We start from the raw sequence: 13,112 nt of genomic DNA on the forward strand, positions 1-13,112 counted from the left end.
GTGCCCGTGGCTCACACCTATAATCCTTGCTACTTAGGAGGCTGACATCTAAGCATTGTGGCTCAAAGCCACCCTGGGCAGGAAAGGCTGTGAGACTCTTATTTCCAATTAACCACCACAAAAGCCAGAACTGGTACTGTGGCTTATGTGGTAGAGCACTAGCTTTGAGCAAAAAAGCTCAGGGAAAACACCCAGGCCCCTGAGTTCAAGCCCCAGGACTGGCACTAAAGAGGAGGAGGAGGAGGAGTGAGGAAGAGAAAGAGGAGGAGGAAGAGGAGGAGGAGGAGGAGGAGGAGGAGGAGGAGGAGGAGGAGGAGGAGGAGGAGGAGGAGGAGGCGGAGGAGGAGGAGGAGGAAAAGAAAAGGTGAGTGGGTGGATGTGCCTCAAGTGGATGAATAGGTTTGGGGAAGGTTTTTTTTGGCGGGGGGTGACAGGGAATATATTGTCTATGTGTATAGGGTAATAGAGGCACAATTTGGTGGTACTGGAGTTTGAGCTCAGAGTTTTGTATTTACTAGTCAGGCTCTCTACCATGTGGGCCACCCCTCTAGTCCTACTCTAATACAAAAAGGGGGGCAGGAGCAACCTTGAGGTGAGAAGTTTTGATTCCATGCACAGATGACATGTGCTAGTCAGAATTTATGTTGACCATGATCTGTGAAAAGCAAGGGAAGAAGTGTTGATTTTGGTTCATGATTTCAGACATTTCAGTCCATAGGTCTTGGCACCATTGGTTCTGGGCCCATAGTAAGACTGAGTGTTATAGTGGTTGGAAACGTGTGGAATAGCAGGATGTTTTCTCATGGTGGACTGGAGAGAAGGTGAGAGAGGGAATGGAACAGCAACAGTAACAACAAGGAAGAGAGTAGAGAGAAGGAGGAGGGAAAGAGGAGGAAGAGGAGGAGAAGTAGAAGGAGGAGAAGGAGAAAGGGCTGGGCTAAGGATGAGGTATAACCTCCAAAGTGATCTGTTTCCTCCAACTAGGTCTCAAAGCTTACAGAATCTTCTAAAATAGTGCCACCAACTGAGGAGCACGCATTTAACCCACGAACTTGTGGGGGGACATTTCACATTTTTTTTTTTTTGTCCAGTCCTGGGCCTTGGACTCAGGGCCTGACCACTGTCCCTGGCTTCTTCCCGCTCAAGGCTAGCACTCTGCCACCTGAGCCACAGTGCCGCTTCTGGCCATTTTCCATATATGTGGTGCTGGGGAATCGAACTGAGAGTTTCATGTGTTGGAGGCCAGCACTCTTGCCACTAGGCCATATTCCCAGCCCCGACATTTCACATTTAACACAGTGAAACTGGGAAAGATTTAGGAAGGATCATAATGTGATCAGATTGAACTCTCTTAAAGACTATCCAGTACACATCATAGGGGAGACTGGCTGTGCTGGAGTGGGGAGGAGAATGTCAACTAAAAGCCAAGTAAGACTTCTTCAGACTAACTAGACTAAGAGATACAGTAGCCTGAACTGAAGCAATAACTGTGGTGTGGCAAGCAGGTCCCATCCATGGAGAATAGCAGGAGGGAAATTGACAGGTCTGTGATGGAGGTCAGGTGCTGCTGCTCTGGGTAGTTAGTCTTTATTGTTATCCTCTTCAGTATCTTGACTGTTATCACTTCACTGGCACTTCTTCAGGCATGTTGATTTTCTAAACTATGCCTTGAAAACATCCCGACACTTTTTAAGGGGATACCCAATATTTGGGGATAGCTTTAAAATTGTAGTGTTCCTGTGTCATCTTTCCCCAGTGGCGAGGATTGTAGATACACAATACTACATCTTGATCCCCAATTCTTTGTTTTTGCAGTGACTCATAAGCTTTACCATTGCCTAGCAACAATTTCTTTAAATTCTTCAATTGTAAGGCTTCTTGAATTTTCTGAAATGAATTAGTATAGATTTACTGAACTTAAAGTAAAGATCCATGTTAAGAAGGGTCAACTCTGTTGAACTTTTTGGAGAGGTAGGTAGTCACTAAGCAAATGCCCTGGTGTCAGAATGCTCAACTGAACCCCAGCCCCTACATTTCTGGGCAGAGTGTGGCCTCCAGGGCTCTACCTGACCTCGCCAAGCCTCTGATTGCTCATGGCAAATGGCTCAGGAACACATTTGTAAGGATGGAGGGAGTGGCTGTATGTTTAGGCATTTGAACTGAGTGTTGGCTACCTTCAAGGGCCACACAATTCTGTCATTCTCTGTCATGCCTGGTGTGCTTGCCCTGGACTTTGGGGGAAGTGATTCCACAAAGTCTTAAGTTCAGAAATCGTTTCTAAAGTATGCAGCCCTGCAGAGTAGACATGTCAGTCAGTCAGTGATGGAATGTTTGGTGTCTCTTTTCAAGGCTAACTGCTCCCCTCAGAGTGAAGAATTTCATTTCTTCTCCATCATGGGCCTGTTTTTAGTAAAGTGCGTCACTCCTGACTGATTTAGTTTGCACTGTCTTTCTCCTTGCAAACCCATCTGGTCACTTTCAGTGTGATTTTTCTGTAAAGCTCTGGAGTCAATCCATTTGGCAAAGGGAGGATTACAGAATGAGGAATGACTCGTGCCTGTGTACGTACAGCTTTAGACTCCTTATGTTCCAGGGCATATGCTGATGCACTCTGCAGAGGACGTGAGTGTGCTAAAGGTGACTGAGCATGGAAGGGTTGAGGAAGGAATTCTGCATGACAGATGACTCATCATCATGGTCCATATGGCCCTAAACAGGCATTCTGCTAATGGTGGGTGGGAATGAGCCGGCATGGTGGACTCAAGCCAAGGGAACCCAAGTGGAGGTGGGGGATTGGTAGTGCTCTGGTGTGCCTGGTTCTGTTCTTCTACACAAGTTTTGTGTGTGTGTGTGTGTGTGTGTGTGTGTGTGTGTATGTGTAAGAGCAGGATATTGCAGTGTGCAAATCTTACAGTTTTGTTATAAAATCTTGTTTCCCATTGCACAGTGTATTCACTGTTTACTTACTCATCCCCAGTGGAACAGTAACTAGACACAGCTAGCTGCTTAGCACAGATAGGCTGGGGGTATAACTCAGTGGTAGGGAAACTTGCCTGGCAGGCTCCAGACCCTGGATTCAATCCGAGCACTGAAAAACAAATTAAAAATACACATGTGGAAAGGTCTTCACTTAAAAAGATGAGGTTAGTGGGGTGAGGCCAGGAAGGTATATCAGAATGAAGTTTTTCATTTCTGAACTTTACTGCTAAACTTTGCTTTTAAATAGCACCTTGGGAATGCCTTCCCCTCAGCTCTAAGTTTGTAGAGCTAAATATCAAAACATGTTTTATATTTGGTATATTAGTCCATTTACGTGGAAGTCAAAAAATGCTCAAGCTGAGTAATTTGTAAGGGGAAAAGGTTGATGTAGCTCAAAGTTCCAAATGTCCTAGACTGTGGCGAGATGCCCCTGCTTCAGCATATGAGGGCTGAGAGCACAGGTAAGCAGTAAGAGAGCCAGAGGGGGAAGGGCTGCCCTGCTGACTCTCCATGAATCATGCTCTTTATGAATTAACTAGGCCCCACAAGCACTACATTAAGCCCTTTCAAGGCCATGAGCTCCCATTAGGCTTTACCTCTTGGAAGGTTCCTCACTCTTCCTCCCCTACTACATTCTCACACTGGGTGGGGACCTCCATGGGGACCCCTTGGAGGAGACAAAAACCATATCCATGTTATAGTATTAGGGTTCCTGGAGAGCAGTTTGGGGTTTGTAATTTAAGCCATATAATTGGAGATGGAGATAACTAGAACAGCAGACACTATTTGCTGTGTGGTCTATTTATTTTGGGCTGAACAATATGGAACACTAAATGGTGCTTTCTGAAGGTAATTCTATCTATAAATACATATGATACATAATATTTGCATTCATTATACATTTTTATATAATATTCACATATTTATATAATAAAGTATACTTTATATAATACAATAACATAATTCTTATATAATTTATAATATGTTATATATGTATAAGCACATATATATATGCACACATACACGCACATATATAATGCAGAAGTCAGCATGGCTTGAATGGTGTAGTGTGTGCATGTGTTTTCCTGATAGTTTGTGCATGATCTCAGATATGTTAGGAGGGGGAAGTAGAGGTAGACAGAGGCCCTCCCCCCACCAGCTCAGGAGGAGTGGGAGATGTACACTCAGCCCATCATGGTTAGGCAAGGGTACATCTGGGTTCTGGGAGGTTAACGGGGTGAATTTTGTAAGCAAGGAGTGACATTCTTGGTCAAAATGACAGCATGAAAAATGATGGGGGTTTATTTAGTATTCAGTTTTAGTTCCACAGTTCCTGAGGTCTCACTTATGCCTCAAGGCAAGGTAAATATGTCTGACTGTCTTACTGCACCAGATGTTCTGGTAAGAGGAAAGAATTTGAGCATTGGCTCCTGGGTGAATGTTGCTTAGCTCATTTTCTCTGTCGGCACTTTGTTGCTATTGTTGTGCTATATACTATGAAGGTAGACTTTGACCAAGGTCTCTAATATGTGTTTGATTTTCCTAAAAGACTCAGCTACTACTTGCTGAGTTCAGTTGATTTTAAAATTCATTATTATTAATTAGTATTATTAGCTGATACCAGGGTTTAAACTCAGGGCCTCATTCACTTGCTCAGCATGCTTCTTTGGCAGATGCTCTCCAGCTAGCACCACAGTTCCAGTTTGATACACACACACACACACACACACACACACACACGGATTCCCATGTACTTCTCTCCCCAGGTTGGTCTTGAATATCAGTCTTCTGGATCTCACTCTTTGAGTAGCTAGGATTTCAGGTATGAGCCATCAACACCTGGCTAAATAATTATGTTTGTAGCTACATGGTAGTCTCCAGACAGGTACATATATATATATATATATATATATATATATATATATATATATATACACACACACATATATATATCTATATATTTGACAGTAGATTTGCCATTTCGTTTTTATTATCTTGGAAGAAGAAATTGTAAAACGTGAGGCCTATTTGAGTATCCTTTCTAGTATGATCATTAAGTATCTGAGAATTCTCAGATGAAATAATTAGTAGACATATAATTGATTTCCAGTTAACTAAAGTGCTAAGGGAGAGCTCAGGTCTTCACTAACTGTTGATTGACAACACAAAGAAACAGTGGATCTACTTTTAGTGATATTTCAAACAGGAATAATGACTGAGTTCACAGGAAGGATCACTGTTGAGTGGGGATATGAAAAGATATTTTGGTGATAGACAACCTGAAATCTTAGCATGCATAGCTCTCAAGATTTTTTATCTGGGGCTGAGGATTAGCTCAGTGATAGTTTGCCTAGCATGCATAAGACCCTGGATTCAATCCTCAACACTGCAAAAATAAAATAAATCAGCAAATAAATTTTAAAAAAGTAGTTTTATATCTAACGATTCATTTGAAGCTATTGTTGCTCCCTTGTTGGAGATCTTTCAAGTACTATGTGAATATCTTTTGGTGCTGAGTACTCAAAATTTTTTTTTAGCATCACTGAGTATTTATTGGGCCACCACTTCTGCCAAACAGTGTCATGACACTCCAGTGAGATAGCAGAGTGCACAGGGCCTTCCCCTGCTGGATTCAGAATCCAGCAGGTCACATGGTACTAACCCTAGGCAATGAGGGTCACCTTTCATTTGATTTAAATCCAAGACACAATAATTCAGACCTTCTCCTAGTGGAGCAATTCTTCTATGGGCAATTTGACATGCTGCCAACTGGTGTGTACCTTAGTGATGCCTGGGGCCCCTTCCTCATTTGGTAGGGTCTCTCTCCTGAGATCTCATCCTTTCTTTCCACTTCCAGTGGCTTCTGTTTGCACAAACTGACTGCTCTCTAGGGCAAAACAGTCTTACTACAGCGGACCATAGTGATTTTGTTTAGGGTGTGACTTCAGAGAATGACTAGTTTTTTGTGTTTTGTTTTTTTTGTTGTTGTTTGTTTTTGGTGCCAGTCCTAGGGCTTGAACTCAGGGCATGGGTGCTGTCCCATACCTTTTTTTAAAAAAAATGTTATAAATGTGATGTACAGAGGGGTTATTATGTAAGTCAGGTAAGCAGTCCCTAAGCTTTCTTATGCTCAAGGTTAGTGCTCTACCACTTGAGCCACAGCTCCACTTTCAGTGTTTTGTTTTTTTTGTTTTTTTTGTTTTTTTTTTTTTCTGGTGGCTAATTGGTGATAAGAGTCTTACCAACTTTCCTGCCTGGGCTGGCTTTGAACCACAGCCCTCAGATCTCAGCCTGCTGAGTAGTTAGGATTATGTGAGCCATGAGTACCCAGCTTGAGAATGAGTAGATTTGAATAGTGAAAGGCTCTAAAGGCCATACAGAAAACATATGCATGTAGATATTTGACAGCAAGAGAAAAAAAATCTTGATTCAGTGATGAAAACAAATGAAATATGCATTCTTTGGTGCATTTTGATGAGCTAGGTGTTGGTTGGTGCAGGGGGGAGGTCCATGTGCATGCTTGCTCTAAGGGTCTTGGGACAGCTGGGAAAGGTGAAAGATTACACGGAGCAGGAAGTTACCAATCTTTTGGAACTGAAGGACACAGCTATTAGGAAGATTTTTTGGACAAGGTGACACTAAGGTAGAAATAAATGTGTGCAAAAATCTATACAGGTATAAAACAATAAGGTTTGCTCGGGAAACTCCAGTTCTAACCACAGGCTAATCCTGGAACACATGAGGCTGGATAAGTGAATTAGGGCAAAGTTAAATACTTCATGCAACTGAAAAGAAAATACAGCAATAACAACCAAAAAATAGGGAGTTGAATAAGCATTGAAGTTAATATTAAAATAAGTTAGAAAGGAGTTAAAAAAATAAAATTTAGTGTGCGCGTGGCCGAGGAGACTGGTGTAGGGTTGAGTCAGTTGTGACACCCGGAGCTGCGACCCTGCTGGCGGCCTACTGAACCCACAGCTGGGCGGCAGACTTGGAGACCCTGGAGCCGCGAGCCTGGCCCCATCCTAGAGCAACGCAGTGCAACGCCGCTCCCACTTGCCGCCCCCATCAGCGAACCTCCGCCGCCGCGGGGGCGCCCCCGCTCTGCGTTGTGTCAGATGGCGTCCGCCTCCGGGGCCATGGCGAAGTAAGAACAGATCCTGGTCCTCGACCCTCCCACAGACCTCAAATTCAAAGGCCCCTTTACAGATGTAGTCACTACAAATGTTAAATTGCAAAATCCGTCAGAGAGAAAAGTATGTTTCAAAGTGAAGACGACAGCACCTCGCCGGTACTGTGTGAGGCCCAACAGTGGAATTATCGACCCAGGCTCAACTGTGACTGTTTCAGTAATGCTGCAACCCTTTGACTATGATCCGAATGAAAAAAGTAAACACAAGTTTATGGTACAGACAATTTTTGCTCCACCAAACTTTACAGATATGGAAGTTGTGTGGAAGGAGGCAAAACCTGATGAATTAATGGATTCTAAGTTGAGATGTGTATTTGAAATGCCCAATGAAAATGATAAACTGGGTAAAGCTCTACCAGGGATTGTTCCAACTGCCACTTCCGTGAGCAACATCAACAACACAGTTGCAACATCAACAACACAGTTGCGACACCTGCTGCCAGTTATCACGTGAAGAGTGATCCCAGGGGACTCAGTGTGTTTAAAGGAGAAGCAGAAGGTTTGTTATAGGGAGTTAAGAGACTTAGGAGTCTACTAGTATTACTAAATTAATGTAGATAACTAAGGAGGTAGATAAGTGTTACTATGTTACATATGACAAAGTAATTAGAGTTTAATTTTTAATCTGTGTTTAAAACTACAGTAGAATCATAAGCCACATAAAATGGTGGACCTAGTTCATTCTGTTATTTAGAAAACTGTCAATAACAGCAAACAGGACCAAAGTAAGTGAACATTAAGTTGTAATCTTTCCTGTCAATAAGATTTAGAAGCATATGCTAAAAATAATAAATTTACAGTTTGAATTAGGATAGCTGGTATAGCACTGGTAGGAGCTGACAACATTTTTTAGAGACATATTTGTATTGAGATTAAAAAAAAAGATAAAATTACACTTTGAACTTTATTTCCAAATACGAGTATAATACTCTCCCCATAGCTCTTTTTTTTTTTTTTTGCTAATCCTGGGGCATGAACCTCAGGACCTGAGCACTGTCCCTGGCTTCTTTTTGCTCAAGGCTAGCACTCTGCCACTTGAGCCACAGCGCTACTTCTGGCCTTTTCTGTATATGTGGTGCTGAGGAATGGAACCCATGTCTTCATGTATGCAAGGCAAGCACTCTACCACTAGGCAACATTCCCAGCGCGCCCCCTCCTCCCCAGCTCATTTTTGATTGACAGTCTTCTGTCAATCAAATTTGTAGCTGAAGACCTAAGTCCTTAGGTTGTAATTGTGTGTGTGAGTATGTATGTACACATGTGTACATACCTGTATGTATAGGTTTAAATCTGCAAAGTAAAATGCCACCCCATCAAGAAGGGAACAGTTTTTTTTAGTGGTGTATGATGTGGTACGGTTCCCTTTTCCATTTCTTTCTTACTGGAAACTTCAGAAACTGTCCAGTGTCCAGTGGTAATAGATTGCATTTACTTTGGTTTGGCTTACATGATAGCATGCTAAATAATAAGGTTTAATAAATAGTCTTTATCCAAATGCCTGTAGTACTTCTAGATTTTGTAATTATTCCTTGGAACCATGGTCAGAAAGAATATATTCATTGACTGTTTAGAGTGGAAAAGAATTCAAGTACTATTTCTTAACTCAGAAATTACAACCAAAATTCTGATAGTAGTGTAAGTTATAATTCTTCCCTTTAAGCTTTATTATATAATACATACTGATGTTCTGTACCAGTGGTAGAAAGAATGTAGTTTTATGCTTATATTTGAGCCCCTCTTCTTTCCAGAGCTTCATTGCAAACACTTGCTGCTTTATGTTTTACCGTCCCTTTTTGTGTCAAGTCCCTCCCTACTGTAATTGCTTTCTTCATAATTATTTGGAATATTGGAATTAAGATAATGAAAGTTGTTTAAAAAGGAATATAGAAGTGTTATTCATAGATGAAGAGACTATTGAAGATAGGCTAAATAATGTAAGATGTACATATGAAGATAGGCTAAATAATGTAAGATGTACATATATGATATGTTGTCTAGTCTTAATTGATGTACATCGTTAAGTTTTCAGCTTATTCTAAGTTGCAATCTTAAATATAATGCTAATGCTGCTATTATTAAGAATCACAGCGTGTTGAATCCTTTTAGTTTGCTTGTTTCATGGTTCTCAGAACAACCAGTCTCCTCTTTCTGGACCAGTATGAAGCACCTTTCAAGGAACAAGCTGTTTTCCGGCAGCCAAACCTTTCCTCCTGACTGGAAGCATTTACTTAAAGTCACACCTGGCTTAGTGTTTCCCATCAGGCCTTCTGATTGTCACAGCACAAATGGCTCAGCCTCCCCCATTTTTAATGCCACCTGAGTTAGGTTATATTTGCTTATATATTAAATATCCATAAATAGATTTCTTTGCAAAAAAATTAGAATCTTGGGTTTGATGACATAAATAACTTACTTTTTAACTTCCTAACATTTAAAAATTAACTGGCTTAGAAAAAAAATTAAATTTAGATATTCAACCATGGGTTGTCTGCATTTGCCACTTGAAGCTGATGTCTTGATAACTAGATGAATTAAGATACACTGCAAAGCTTCAGTGACAAGTTTAATCATGACACATTGTGTATAAGGGATCATGCTAAGGACACACAAGTGTGGTAAAAGCAGTGTGGAAGAACGGATTAATGATCAGCCTGTCACAAGTGATGATGCCCTATTGAGCAAGCAAAATTAACCTTTTTTGTGTTTGTTTATTTGCTTGTTTTGAGGTAGGGTCTTACTATGTACCCCAGGCTGGACTTGAACTTGGAATCCTCTGGTTTGAGTCTCCCAAGTGCTGGGATTACAGGCATACACCATCACACCTTTTTCTTTTTTTGTGAGCAGGTCCTGGAGTTTGAACCCTATGTCTGGGTGCTGTCCCTGAGCTTTTTGCTCAAGGCTAGTAGTGCTCTATCACTTGAGCTACAGCACTTCCAGCTGTTTTGGGGGTAGTTAATTGGAGACAAGAGTCTCAAAGATTTTCCTGTCAGGGCTGGCTTTGAACCTCGATTGTCAGATCTCAGCCCCCCCGAATGACTAGGATTACAGGTGTGAGCCACTTGGGCTTAGCTCCATCACATCTTTCTTAGTTATCTTTCTTAGACTCATTTTCCTTATCTATGTAAGAGGCCCTATTTATGGCTTTAGGTTTGCAAAGATTGTCTAACAAGTGTGAAACTCTTAGGGGAGCTTTGTAATGTAGACAGTCAAGTAGTAGACATGTTATTTTTATTGTTATCAAGGTTGATACTAGTACAGATGTTAGAATTTAAAATTTCAATAATTAGCTGTTATTCTAATAATGTAGTTCTAGTAAAGAGGCTGATCACAGTCGCTTGTCATTAGTATACTTCAGCATGGAATAACCAAAAAACCCCAGCTCCCATTATGCCTTGCCTAGTAATGTGAAACAAAAATAATATAGGACTTGATAGAGAGAACCTGGATCTTAGAGAGATTAAACAGGTTGATTAAAACTAAAAGAAGATGTGGGAAATGCAGAAGATTTAATTTTTCAGTTGTTTTAAAAATGATACATAATCACAATAAAACATTTACACCTGATGGGAAGATGTGAGGTGTAGTAAGAGATCCACTGAAATGCTACCAGTCAGAAATAACCTGGGGTAATGATGGAGAAGCATTACTCTTCACACACTGCCCCCCATGCACATGTGCAAGTAGGGATGTATAGCAATGACATTATACTTTATGTTTTAAAAATGTTTTTCTGGGCCTGGTAATATATGCATATAATCCTAGCAATGGGGATACTGAGACAGGAGGGTCAAGAAAAGGCTAACTTTTTTTAAAAAGGCTAACTTAGGCTACATAATGAGATTAGTTTTATAAGAAACAGTACAACAACAGCAAAAGCATTTGATTTTACTCAGAGTTGACAAGAGCAGTGAAACTAAATTGAACCTGAAAGAGCAATTGCTGAATGTCTTGCTGAATGTTTTTGTCTTTTTATTTTACTTTCTCTTTCTTTAGATGTCAGAATCATGTGATGTCATATTTATCTGTTGGCTTTAATATAGGTCCAGGGAAGCAGAGATAGTAACTGTTTTGCATATAGCTCCATTGGCATGTAGTAAAGTTAAGAGTATGTGTCCAGTAATTGATAATGTCTTACCTGAAGCCAATAGCCACATTCATGTAAGAGTGTTTGTCTCTTTTATTTCCCTTGGGAAAAAAATTGTGGGCCTGTATTGAAACTGTAGTCCTTTTGTTGTCATTGAGATGCAGTGGGACATGTCTTGCCCTAATTTTTTATGGAGACAAGTTCAAAAGAGGAAAAGAAATTTTAAACAGAGGAGTCCTTCAGCAAGGAGTTTGCAGATGATAGCTCCTTTCCCTTTTACTTTTATTTGCTTTTTTGTACCAGTCCTGGGGCTTGAACTCCGGGCCTAAGTGCTGTCCCTGAGTTTTTGTGCTTAAGGTTAGCACTCCACTACTTGAGCCACAGCTGCATTTCTGGCTTTTTGCTGGTTAAATGCAGTTAAGATTCTCACAGACTTTCTTGCCCAGGCTGGCATCGAACCGCCATCCTCAGATCTCAACCTTCTGTGTGGCTAGAATTACAGGTGTGAACCACTGGTGCCCAGCTGTGGCTCCTTCTTTTGTATACATCTTCCCTTAGGGGAAACAGGATGAAAAGATGTAGCAATACTTGTTTAACCATAAGGTTGTCATTTTGTCTGGGCCCCTATATGGGACAAAATCCTTGCAATAATGCTAGGGGATCTCAACTCTGATATGCCTCAAGAATTTCTATTTAAAAGTACTTCATTTTTTATTTCATGAAGCCATTTCAGAGAGGCAAGCTTATGTTTTGGTTTGGTTTGTTTTTGCCAGTCCTGGGGCCTGAACTCAGGGCCTAGACACTATCCCTGGCTACTTTTTGCTCAAGGCTAGCACTCTACCACTTGAGCCACAGTGCCACTTCCTGCTTTTTCTGTATATGTGGTGATGAGGAATCAAACCCAGGGCTTCATGCATGCTAGGCAAGAACTCTAACACTAGGCCACATTCCCAGCCCAAGCTTATGGTTTTGAAAGCCAACCTTCTTGAAGTGTCTATTTCCTATTTGAGTCTATTGCTGAGTGATGATTATAAGCATATCTCCATTTTTAAGTAATTTTCACTAACCTCTAAGCTCTCTAAGGGCAGGACCCACTTATCACATATCTCTTAGGTATCCTGAAGTTTCAAAGGCCAGGGTAGTTTTTCTACATCCCAGGAAACTGAATGAACAGCAGGAGAGTCCTAATGCTTTCAGCAAAGATGGAGCTCAGGGCTCTATCACCAACATCTGGAACACAGCTGCTACTGATTCCTTTGGCCATTCTGCTAATAAAAATGGAATGAAATGGAATCTGGAGATCTTAGACACCTACAAGGAAACATCTTGTATCCAGATAATTGTGAGATAGGAACGTGAAAACAAGGTTTGACTGTGATTCATTTTAAATTGCAACTGTGGGTTCTGGTTGGTGTGAGTGGTTTGGACATTGGCTAAGGAAGGCTGGGGGAGGCAAACTGCCTGCTTTCAAGTGCAGTTAAGTGTGAGGAATGGTGCTGAACACTGGCTTGCCTTTGTGACTTGTCTCTTGTTTTCCCAGCGACTGGGACTCCATGTGTGGTCAGAAGCAACCTGGGTGGGCTGTAGACATCAATGGAGCTTTGGGGACTGATGGTGCCAGCTGGTCTCATGAGGTGCCAGTGCTGGAGTTGCCCCCCGCAGAAGGCCTGCATTGCTTGACTGGGAATGTGGTGGTAGACCTTGGCTTGACCTCACTCGAAATTGGAAAAATAGAACAGGCACATTCTACCTCCTATTGCCCTCCTTTGCCCTCAGCTGTTTCCGTGGCATCTCCCAATTTAGCTGAGCTCCCTCGGGATCTTGGCATGGCTTGACAGTAGCAGGTGCCACGGCCCT

General features: G+C 41.5%; 1 protein-coding gene and 1 pseudogene across 1 annotated transcript in view; both read left to right on the forward strand.

The window, feature by feature from the left end:
- Positions 1-13,112, forward strand: part of Ak4 (adenylate kinase 4) — a 62,744-nt gene that overhangs the window by 39,719 nt on the left and 9,913 nt on the right. The window lies entirely within an intron of this gene.
- Positions 7,098-8,125, forward strand: LOC125355262 (annotated as a pseudogene).

The sequence above is a fragment of the Perognathus longimembris genome, chromosome 7 (assembly GCF_023159225.1).
Source record: "Perognathus longimembris pacificus isolate PPM17 chromosome 7, ASM2315922v1, whole genome shotgun sequence".
Lineage (NCBI taxonomy): Eukaryota > Metazoa > Chordata > Mammalia > Rodentia > Heteromyidae > Perognathus > Perognathus longimembris.